At 38.0% G+C, this 12,390-nt stretch overlaps 1 pseudogene; it reads right to left on the bottom strand.

The window, feature by feature from the left end:
- Positions 1-12,390, bottom strand: part of LOC113305055 — a 45,581-nt pseudogene that overhangs the window by 7,515 nt on the left and 25,676 nt on the right.

Genomic DNA, 12,390 nt, shown 5'->3' with positions numbered 1-12,390 from the left:
ATTTCAGACTTTGCTCTATCTCATCAAAATTGATTTGACGCTTAATGTTCAAATGAAGTAAGTTATTTTGTAATCAGGGATTTCAAATTTCTTTCTATATCTCAAACGGGCCATCTTTAATGCTCGAAGTTTTTCACAAACTATCACCTGATTAATGATTTGTATTTCCTTTTATCTTAATCAATTTTATTGAATGCTTAGAGGTTCACATTACTTTATCTAACATCAAATTGTGTACGGTTTTACTTAATCCCCGAAAGGGCTCAAGATATAATGAATTCGCCCCACTCAGGAGATCTCACTCGATGTTACTTGTTGTGCAATAAAGTTACTAACTCTAATTCATTTGTATGGAAAACAAATCGATCTACTATGATAATTTACCGAGCTATTTATATATCGATATGTAAAAATTATAAATTTAAGCCATTTAGCAAATTGAAATTTCATGTTCAAAAGAAAAAAAAATAGTTAAACACAAAAGAACAATTGTGATCCATATGGTGTTTATCCAGCCAATAGAAAATCAGAGTCTCCAATCCAACGAATATAAATGCAAACAGAAAAAGTGACATGGATCACTACTTATAAAGGAGGGAAAAATTGCTTGATGCGCGGGAACAACTAAATTTTGGCGCATTGTTTCTCCCAAAATTTCACTAAAATTTCTTTCCCAATGAAAACCTAACCGAATTTTGCCATTCTTTGCTCCCTTTTTTTCTTTTCTTTCCAAACTTGAAACCCTTGAACAAAACCCATGAACAGAACTTTACCACTTCCATTGTTCACCACCATAATATAAATAACCAAGTCGATTATTTTCTCCAATCAAATCAGAAAAATGACACCTCTCTGAGTGGTTAATCAACCTTAAATTTTCTTTTTGATCGACCCTAAACCAAAACCTAAAATTTTCTTTTTGATCGACCCTAAACCAAAACCCAACTGTTTTTTCAATTTTTTCTCATGAAGTTCTACCCTTTTCAGAGATTCTGAAGATGGAGAAAACGAAGATAAATCAATTCATCTCGTTCCCTGTTATCTTACATTGGTTGTGGGTAAGAAGATCTGTGTTAATTCGATAACATTTCTTGTTATCTGGGGATTTTCTAAATCTTGAATTAAGTACAAATAGGTTTATGTACTTTTATGTTGTAGGTTTTCTTATTGGTTCATGTCCCTTAGTTTACTGTTATTTCTGAACTTCCTTCACTGGGTTTCGCAATTTCTCATCTGCGAAGAAGAAGAAAAAATTGGCTTGACCATAATGAACATGCTTATGTTTTGGTATGCTGATAACTTGATGTCCTTTATGTCTTTGTTCAAATGATTAACTAAGATTTGCTTGGGTTTTATAAATAGGTACACATCTCCTGAACAAGTACCAGAGTCTATTAGAGACAATATTCAGCATAATTTCATTGATGCGTTTAATTATGTTATTCCAATCAAGATGGATGTGCTGCATTTGAATATAAGATTACTTAGACCTTCCTCTTGTTGCAAAAACAATCCAAGGCTTTCGTTCTTCCCCCGGAGGTAACCCTTTTGTAATTGATTTTATCAAGTTATGATAGACGCATTTATGTGTCTAATTTATCTCAATTGTGTATATTGTTAGTTCTCATTGTTGTACTTATTTTGGTTTTTAATCTCTTTGTAGGTGTTTTTGGATAAATAAGGCTTTGCGGAAAAAATTGGCTAAAAATGTGGCCCTTGGATTGTCGTTGATAGTGTACCGGAAATGCCCCAGAAGTGTACCGGAAATACCCCGGAGGAACCCTGAAAAGTGCGGAAAACATCCCAGAAGAATTGCTAAAGGCACCCCTAATTTGGATAGGGGCACCCCATTTCAGGGCATGTACTAAAGGGACACTGGAACTGGATAGGTGGAGGTCATCTTCAAAATTCAAAACAGAAATTGGCGGGAAGAAAAGGCAGCAGCGACAACAGTTTCTGAGTAGAGATTTGAGCGACTTAGGAGGAGATTCAATGGGCATATTTGGTACCTAAGGACTCTAGAAGACATAAAAGGCCTAATGCAATCGTCTAGACCCATCCAATTGGGCTGGATAAGTCGGAATAATTGATCAAAGTCCCAACAGGATACGGCTTCTCTGTTTAGGGTTTGGGATTGGTCAGAGAGATTTATGGGATTTTCTTGCGTGGGATATACTTCAAATAAGTTGAGTCCAAGTCCTAGAAGATATTTGAGACGAGAGAATAGCTAAAAACAGGGTGGAACGCAACAAGAAGAGGATTATTCTTCAAACTGCCCGTAGAGAATAATGGAGATTTTCAACGAGTTTGATCGAGTTTCAAGGTGATTCAAAGCCTATAAATAGTTGGGTTTAAGTCATAGAAGGGTTAGAAACATTCAGGAGAGAGATTAGAGTCCAGGAGAACCGAGGAGAAGCGATTACAGAGAGTTACAGTGCTGCTGCTGCTGTTCGAGGAGGAAGAAGAAGACGAAGAACAGACCTGCTAAGGAAGTCGTTCTTCAACAGTCTTAAAACCAGAAACGAGTGTCGTTGTTTTACAGCAACAGAAAAGTATCTTTTAATTTTCAGCTCTTTCCCTTTTGTAACAGTTACACTGTAACACTATTACAGCGTTACAAACTTCAATTCTACACTATTTACATCAATAAAAACACCTATTAATCCATGGATACATCTTGTGAGTGTGTTTTTGGGATGAGGAGCTAAACCCATTAGCCAACGCGACGGAGGAAGCCATTGTTCCACATTAATTGGTATAATTCTAATTTTACTATTTATTTGCAATATTATTATTTGATTATTTGCATGGAATTGAAATATTAGTTTTTATTGAATAGTTGTGAATTAATTTGATGAAGCATGCTGGGTTATAATAAATTTTGATGTTTTATACTTTTTGATTACAATTATTACTTCAAAAACATATTTGAGGCAAATATTAGAATTGATTTTAAAGATAGAATTGCATAAAAACTATTTAGAGTTTACTATTTATTTGGTCAATGGTGGAATCCTAGTCTTGGTAATTTTCTCTATAATTGAATTATTTTATTTATTTTCCTTTTTAAATTAAATCTAAAAAAAAAATTGTTTTCTTCACAAGTCTGAAAAGACCCAGTTTTACCACTACAACTACAATCACTTTTGAAATACCATTAAATTTCTGGCGCCACCGACAGGGATTTGTGTTTAGGTAGCATTTTTTTTAGATTTATTTTATTTTTATTATTATTTTTGTTCTTCTTTACGTTTTTGTTTTTTTTTTGTTTCCTTGCAGATTTTTGAAGATTGGAGCGAAAGACAATTTTGCCAAAGCTTGTGGTGATTTACTTAAAGTTTGGGAGCGAAAAGCAAAGCTAAAGGAGCGAAAGAAGAAGATTTTCTTTATTTTGTAAAAGAGAGAAAAAAAAAGAGAGATTTTTGTTTTATTATTTTTTTTTTAGGCTTTCATTTTTGTTTTTGCACTTTATATTTGGACTCTGGACTGTGAACTTTGGGACTTTATTTTTATTTTATTTTTAACCCTACGGAGGGGTACCCTTAAATACAAACTGTGTGCAGGGAAGGACGACGATTAAGATATCGTCTCGGCCCCTCGGGTTCGCACATGACATAGGAGTCGTGGCCCGAGTCGACTTCAACGGTTCATCGCCCGTCTGGTACGGGAGGTAAGTCCAATCGAAACACTCGCGAATCCCCTGCAAGAGAGTTACTGTATTCCTTAAGGTGATAATTGTTTGAGGACGAACCAGACTGTCTTTATTTTCCTAGTAAAGGGCAAGGCCTGGCCTAAACAAGATAAGGGTTCGGATTTCATCACGGCTCCCTTCTTGCCCGCCTTAGGAAAACGAAACCTAAAGCGAACCTAAGCCTAAAATTTGGACTAGAAAGAGACCTATAGGGTATCGATCTTAACAGGACAATCATTCGAAAAATATTGGTTACTCTTTTAAGCACACCTCGAAGTTCTTGACGGTTTCTGCGAGTTGAATGCGTGACTGCGCCGCATTGGATCGGTGAGGTTTTGGGTATCAAAGCTCCACTGAGCTTCTCTCGCCTCGATTCAACTTGCTTTAACTCGGATTGATTCCAGAGGGGTTTGCTTAAATTGTAACGAATTCCCTTTCGAAGGATTAGAAGTTGGTCTAGAAACAATCTAAGTGGAGCCATCATGCTTGTTGTTTGCTAGAAATCTTTAGGTTTGTTGTGGTAAAGTCGAGTCAGCCTGCTGTGTGATTGCTAGAACCTTCCTGTTAGGATTTTTATTTTTTTTTGAATTCTTTTTAGTGTATGCCCGATTTTGTTAATAGAGCTTGGAAAAGAGATACTCTAGGTCGATTGGTTAGCGAAAAACCTAGTAGTTCTTCTGATTTAAGCAGGGAGCTCGAAGATTCTTCTTTTGAGAGCCCTGTTTTTGGAAACTTCAGTTTTGAGAATTTATCTCTGAGTGATAAAAGTACCCCTAGTACTCCAGTTGTGCCAACGATGACAACTTTGAAAGATTACATGTTCCCAACTAGGACCAACCGAGCTTCGTGCATTAAATTGCCAGCCACTACGGCTAATTTCGAGATAAAACCTAGTATTCTTCAGATGATTCTTATATTCTTAGGAAAAGATGATGAGAACCCTTATTTCCATATTAGGGACTTTGAGAAAATCTGTGGGACAATTAGAATAAAGGACCTTACCGATGAAGTCTTGAAACTTAAGATGTTTCCCTTTTCTTTGAGAGACAAAGCCAAGACCTGGATGAACAACCTACCGTCCGAATCCATAGAAACATGGCAGGAACTTATCGCTGCCTTCTATATGAAGTTCTACCCTAAGCATAAAACTGCAGCTGTTAGGCAGAACATTAGTACTAGTGTGCAACAAGAGGGAGAGTCTCTTTATAGATTTTTAGAGAGATTCAATGATCTTATATCCCAGTGTCCTCACCATGGATTTGATAAGATGAAACTTGTAGAGATTATTTATAATGGTTTGGACTATTCGACCAAAGCCATGGTTGAGTCTATGTGCGCTGGTGAGTTCACTAGTAAAAATGCTGATGATGCTTTTACCTTCTTAGGAGCTATCGCTGAAAAATCCCAACAGTGGGAATCTTGTGTTGAACCCCATAAAAGACTCTTGGTCAATAGAAGTAGCACCAATATGGTAGATACGAGTTTTGCGTCAGATGCTAAGTTTGCTGCTTTGTCCAGAAGGTTAGAAGCTTTGGAAATGGTTCAGACTAAAAATAGGTCCCTTGTTGAACCTAATAGAGCCTCTCAAGTCTCTAGTTGTGGAATAGAGCCCGATAATTCATTTTGGGAAGGTCAGGACAGTGAAGAACAAGCCCATGCTGTCTATAACAACGCTAGGTTTGAGAACCGTCAGAAGTTTGACCCATACTCAGAAACCTACAACCCTGGTTGGAGAAACCATCCTAATTTCTCTTGGTCTAAGGGCCAGAGTCAAGGCCAGTCTAGCAATTCTTAGCCTCCCCCAGGTTTTGCTTTTAAGAACTCTTCAGGTCAAAACCAGTTTCAGAACACTTTTGAGAAAAAGATCTCTACCTTAGAAGAAACTCTCACTATGTTAGCAAATAACCATGACATGCTATCAAAAAACCACCTTAGCTTTAAACAAGAAACTAGGCAAGAGTTGAAGAATAATTCCCAGTCTTTTGCTAAATTAGAGCTTCAAGTCGGCCAAATAGCTAAGTTTATCAATGAGAGAGAAGAAGGAAGGTTCCCTAGTCATACTGATCCTAACCCTAGAGGAGAGAAATCGTACAATCATGTGAACTCTGTTACAACCCTTAGGAGTGGAAATAAAGTTGATAATAAGGTCGACATACCTGAAAGTGAACATGCTGTAGTTCACCCTTATGAGCCAGAAAATGATGAGACTGATAGAGTCTCCAAAGAGACCAATGAGGGTCATGTTGAGTCTGATTTTGTTCCCAGAGCCCCATTCCCACAACTGCTAGTTCCGACTAAGAGGGAGTCCAACTTTAATGATATATTGGAGGTTTTTAAGCAGGTTAATATCAACCTTCCATTATTAGATGCAATTAGGCAGATTCCCTCTTATGCCAAGTTCCTTAACGACTTGTGTACGCGAAAGCGTAAGCTCAATGTCCAGAGGAAAGCCTTCATAGCTAGTCATGTGAGTTCTATTATTCAGAATACCACTACTCCTAAGTATAAAGACCCAGGGTCCCCGACCATTTCTTTCACAATAGGTAAGTACCTTGTTGAGAAAGATTTGCTTGACTTAGGAGCCAGTGTAAATTTACCTCCATATCATGTGTACCTTAAGCTAGGACTTGGTGAGATGAAACCTACCCAGATGACACTTCAGTTAGCTGATAGGTCCGTTAAAATTCCTCGTGGTGTGATCGAGGATGTTCTCATAGAGGTTGACAAGTTTATTTATCCAGTGGATTTTGTTATCCTAGATACCCAACCTGTCCCTGACCCAGAGAACCAAATACCAGTGATTTTAGGTCGCCCGTTTTTAGCTACATCCAATGCGATCATTAACTGTCGAAATGGTATTATGAATTTGTCTTTTGGTAATATGACTATTGAGCTGAACATTTTTAATATTAGTAAGCTACCCTCTGAACTAGATGACTCGAATATAGAAGAGGTGAACATGATAGGAACATTAGTCGAGGAGTCATTACCAAACATTTTGTTAGAAGATCCATTAGAGAAATGCCTAGCTCACTTTGGGATTGATTTTGATGATAATAATGTGATTAATGAGGTGAATACTTTGTTATATTCAACCCCTTTGTTAGATACTAGTAATGGATGGAAACCTAAGTTTGAACCACTACCAGTTTCTAAGTCTACCCTAGTTCCTTCTTTAGAAGAGCCTCCTAAGTTGGACCTAAAACCATTGCCAGATAACCTGAAATATGTGTTTTTAGGCCCGTCTGAGACTTTACCTGTGATTGTTTCTTCCGACTTGGATAGAGATCAGGAAAGTAGGCTAGTAACCGTCCTTCAAAACAACAAGGAAGCTTTAGGGTGGACCATAGCAGACATTAAGGGTATAAGTCCTACTGTTTGTATGCATCAGATCAATTTAGAGGAAGACACCAAACCTTCTAGGGAGATGCAACGTCGACTAAACCCCAATATGAAAGAAGTAGTTCGAACTGAGGTTCTTGAGCTATTAGATGCAGGCATTATCTACCCTATTTCAGACAGTAAGTGGATCAGCCCCGTTCAGGTTGTTCCCAAGAAATCTGGTATTACTGTAGTCCAGAATGATAACAATGAGTTAATCCCGACCCGAGTGACCACGGGTTGGCGTGTTTGTATTGACTATAGGAAATTGAACAAGGTCACTAGGAAGGACCACTTTCCCCTTCCCTTCATCGACCAAATGCTAGAGAGATTAGCTGGACATAGTCACTACTGCTTTTTAGATGGCTACTCTGGATATAATCAGATCGTTATTGCCCCAGAAGACCAGGAGAAAACCACTTTTACATGTACCTTTGGTACCTTTGCATATAGACGCATGCCTTTCAGGCTATGTAATGCCCCTGCGACTTTTCAGCGTTGCACGATGAGCATATTTTCTGACATGGTAGAACGGTTCTTAGAGGTCTTTATGGATGATTTTTCAGTGTTTGGTTCGTCTTTCGATGAGTGCTTGCATCATTTGTCATTAGTTTTGACTAGGTGTAGGGAAAAGAATTTAGTGCTTAATTGGGAGAAATGTCACTTTATGGTTCGTTCAGGAATTGTTCTAGGGCATGTTGTATCTTCAAGGGGAGAGGTGGATAGAGCCAAAGTTGACCTTATTAAACGTTACCGGTCCAAAAACCTAAGAGATATTAGGTCATTCTTAGGGCATGCTGGTTTTTACGTCGTTTCATTAAGGATTTTAGCTGATGTCTAGACCTTTGCAGCTTGCAAAGAGTTAAGTTTGTCTTTGATGGATGTTTAGAGGCTTTTGAGAAGCTTAAGTCATTACTCACTACCGCCCCCATAGTCCAGGCACCCAACTGGAACCTACCCTTTGAGATCATGTGTGATGCTTCAGATTATGCTATTGGTGTTGTGCTAGGTCAGCGAGAAAATAAGTTACTTCATGTGATTTACTATGCTAGCAAAACTCTGAATGATGCCCAGTTGAACTATACCACTACCGAGAAGGAACTATTAGCCATTGTGTTTGCCTTAGACAAGTTTAGACCCTATCTCTTAGGTTCTAAGATCATCATATATACTGATCATGCTGCTTTAAAATATCTTTTGTCTAAGAAGGATACTAAACCTAGATTGATTAGGTGGATTCTGTTGTTGCAAGAGTTTTCTCCAGACATTAGAGACAAAAAGGGTGCCAAAAGTTGTAGCAGATCACTTGTCTAGGCTAGTTGTTAGTTCCCCAGATGATTCCCTTCCTATAAGGGATAGCTTTCCTGATGAACAATTGTTCTTTGTTAAATTACCTTGGTATGCGAATATAGTGAACTATCTTGTTACTGGTCGAATGCCCCAACATTGGGGTAAATAAGATCGTTCTAGATTTTTAGCTGAGGTTAAGCACTTCTTTTGGGATGATCCTTATTTGTTTAAGTATTGTCCAGACCAGATTATTAGGAGATGTATACCTGAGAGTGATCCAGTCCAGTATTATTTCCTTTTGTCATGATCATGCTTGTGGTGGTCACTTTAGTGCTAAGAAAACTGCTGCTAAGATATTGCAGTGTGGATTCTATTGGCCTTCGTTGTTTAAAGACTCCCACAGTTACTGCGTTACTTGTGAACGATGCCAGAGATTAGGAACCATTTCCTGTAGGAACATGATGCCCTTGAACCCTATTTTAATTGTTGAGGTCTTTGATGTGTGGGGTATTGACTTTATGGGTCCGTTTCCTAATTCTTTTGGTAACCTATACATCCTTGTCGCCGTAGACTATGTCTCTAAGTGGATTGAGGCGGTTGCGTGTAAAACCAATGACCATAGGTTTGTGATTGAGTTCTTGAAAAATAATATACTTACACGTTTTGGTACACCGCGAGCTATAATTAGTGATGGAGGGTCGCACTTTTGTAATGGGACTTTTAGGCTTCTGATGAAGAAATATGATATTACACATAAGGTAGCTACCCCGTATCATCCACAGACTAGTGGTCAGGTAGAGGTTTCCAATAGGGAGATAAAACGTATATTAGAGAAAACAGTTAATCCTAATCGGAAAGACTGGTCGTCTAGGCTTACTGATGCCTTATGGGCTTACCGTACTGCGTTTAAGACCCCCATTGGAATGTCTCCTTATCGGCTTGTTTATGGCAAGACATGTCACTTACCTGTTGAGTTAGAACATAGAGCTTATTGGGCTGAATTTTTCACTTAACGAGGCAGGAGCCCATAGGAAACTCCAGCTCAATGAGTTGGACGAGATTCGTATAGATGCTTACGATAGTGCGAAGGAGTATAAGAACAAAATGAAACTTGTGCATGATAGAAACATTTTACGGAAGTCATTTTCTCCAGGTCAAAAAGTTCTTCTGTATGATACCCGCTTGCATCTTTTCCCTGGGAAGTTACGTTCTCGGTGGACGGGTCCTTTTATTGTTTGCACTGTTTTTCCTCATGGAGCTGTTGAAATCGAGACACCATATGGTACTAGTTCTTCAAAGGTTAACGGTCAGAGATTGAAGCCCTTTTTAGAGCCTTTTCCTACAGGTGATGTTGAGGAGGTCCCTATGGTGGACCTTGTTTACCCTTGATTGACCATCGAGGCGATTTGTATGTTGTATAATTTTTGTATTCAGTTTTTGGTTTCACTTCACTCAGGTACTATCTTTACGAACTCTCTCTTTACTATTTCCCCATGTTACTTATATTTTTGGTACTGTTCTTTCATGCGAAACATTGAGGACAATGTTAGATTTAAGTTTGGGGGTGGGGTAGAAACTTTTTGTTTTAAATAAACTCCAGAGCCTAGAAATTTATGCATATTAAGGATAGCACTAACCAACCTAAGTGGATGGAAGCATTTTGGTTGTAGGAGTTGAGGAACCAATCTGATTAGATGGAAACATCTAGAAGAGTCTATTCATAAAAGCACAGAGGTCAGGTGTTAGAAATAACATGATAGTTTCACCATATCCCGTTGAGTCCTTTTCACTTCTATATTTTATTTTGTTTTGTTTTTAAACTATGTTACTCTAAGTGATTAGGTGGGGCTCACGATTCAAGTTGTTACCAATGCTAGGGTGAATTAGAGTGATTGAGATACCACAGGAAAAAAAAAGTTGAAAAAAAAAGTTGAAAAAAAAAAGAAAAAAAAAAGAAGAAAGAAAGAAATTGAGACCAGACCATTTGACCAAAAGGAATAAATTCAATAAAGTCGAACACTGGTACCCTTGTATATGCCAGTTGTGTTGACCTAGAGTTAGGTTATCGACCACTGGTACCCTTGTATATGCCAGTGTGTTGATATTAGTCAGACTAATATCTCAATCCATTAGGATAGGTTCATTTTGGTGGAGGCCTTCAGACAGATATGGGAAACGCCGTTCACTTAGTAAACATCAAAACCATATATGTTTTTCTATATTCATCTTCTTGATCTATCCATGTGATTAGTTTTGACTCCGAATATGATGTCCATAGTGCAACTATCTGAGTAGAGCTCTGTCACTTTATATGAATTTTAGTATGCTTGAGTGCAAACTCGTGTACAACAATTGGAATTTCGCATCAAGGTACTTCTTCATGTAGTCAATAAGTATGCCAACCAAGGAGATTCTTTAGTGCCTTCCAAGGTTCTGCGTAGATAGCTAAGATCTGGAGTACAGGTTTTGTGGGTATATCTCTTGTAAGCCCTCCCGAGACTATAACTCGTCCACTAGGGCCACCTAGGGGTTTAAAGGCTTATTGCATACGCTAAATGCAATCGACGATGCATGCGACAGTGAGTTAGGATTTTATTTTGTAGTTTTGATTTGCTCGGGACTAGCAAATAATAAGTTTGGGGGTATTTGATAGACGCATTTATGTGTCTAATTTATCTCAATTGTGTATACTGTTAGTGCCCATTGTTGTACTTATTTTGGTTTTTAATCTCTTTGTAGGTGTTTCTGGATAAATGAGGCTTTGCGGCAAAAATTGGCTAAAAATGTGGCCCTTGGATTGTCGTTGATAGTGTACCGGAAATACCCCGGAGGAACCCTGAAAAAGTGCGGAAAACATCCCAGAAGAATTGCTAAAGGCACCCATAATTTGGATAGGGGAACCCCATTTCAGGGCATGTACTAAAGGGACACCAGAACTGGATAGGGGGAGGTCATCTTCAAAATTCAAAACAGAAATTGGCGGGAAAAGAAGGCAGCAGCGACAACAATTTTTGAGCAGAGATTTGAGCGACTTAGGAGGAGATTAAATGGGCATATTTGGAACCTACGGACTCTAGAAGACATAACAGGCCTAATGCAATCGTCTAGACCCATCCAATTGGGCTGGATAAGTCGTAATAATTGATCAAAGTCCCAACAGGATACGGCTTCTCTGTTTAGGGTTTGGCATTGGTCAGAGAGATTTATGGGATTTTCTTGCGTGGGATATACTTCAAATAAGTTGATTCCAAGTCCTAGAAGATATTTGAGACGAGAGAATAGCTAAAAACAGGGTGGAACGCAACAAGAAGAGGATTATTCTTCAAACTGCCCGTAGAGAATAATGGAGATTTTCAACGAGTTTGATCGAGTTTCAAGGTGATTCAAAGCCTATAAATAGTTGGGTTTAAGTCATAGAAGGGTTAGAAACCTTTAGGAGAGAGCTTAGAGTCCAAGAGAGCCGAGGAGAAGCGATTACAGAGAGTTACAGTGCTGCTGCTGCTGTTCGAGGAGGAAGAAGAAGACGAAGAACAGACCTGCTAAGGAAGTCGTTCTTCAACAGTCTTAAAACCAGAAACGAGTGTCGTTGTTTTACAGCAACAGAAAATTATCGTTTAATTTTCAACTCTTTCCCTTTTGTAACAGTTACACTGCAACACTATTACAGCTTTAGAAACTTCAATGCTACACTATTTACATCAATAAAACACATATTAATCCATGGATACATCTTGTGAGTGTGTTTTTGGGATGAGGAGCTAAACCCATTAGCCAAGGCGACGGAGGAAGCCATTGTTCCACATTAATTGGTATAATTCTAATTTTACTATTTATTTGCAATATTATTATTTGATTATTTGCATGGAATTGAAATATTAGTTTTTATTGAATAGTTGTGAATTAATTTGATGAAGCATGATGGGTTTTAATAACTTTTGATGTTTTATACTTTTGATTACAATTATTACTTCAAAAACATATTTGAGGCAAATATTAGAATTGATTTTAAAGATATAATTGCATAAAAA

Source organism: Papaver somniferum, chromosome 8 (assembly GCF_003573695.1).
Source record: "Papaver somniferum cultivar HN1 chromosome 8, ASM357369v1, whole genome shotgun sequence".
In the NCBI taxonomy this organism is placed as follows: Eukaryota; Viridiplantae; Streptophyta; class Magnoliopsida; order Ranunculales; family Papaveraceae; genus Papaver; species Papaver somniferum.
Note: the sequence above shows the minus strand (reverse complement) of the source record. Positions and strands in the feature narration are given on the sequence as shown.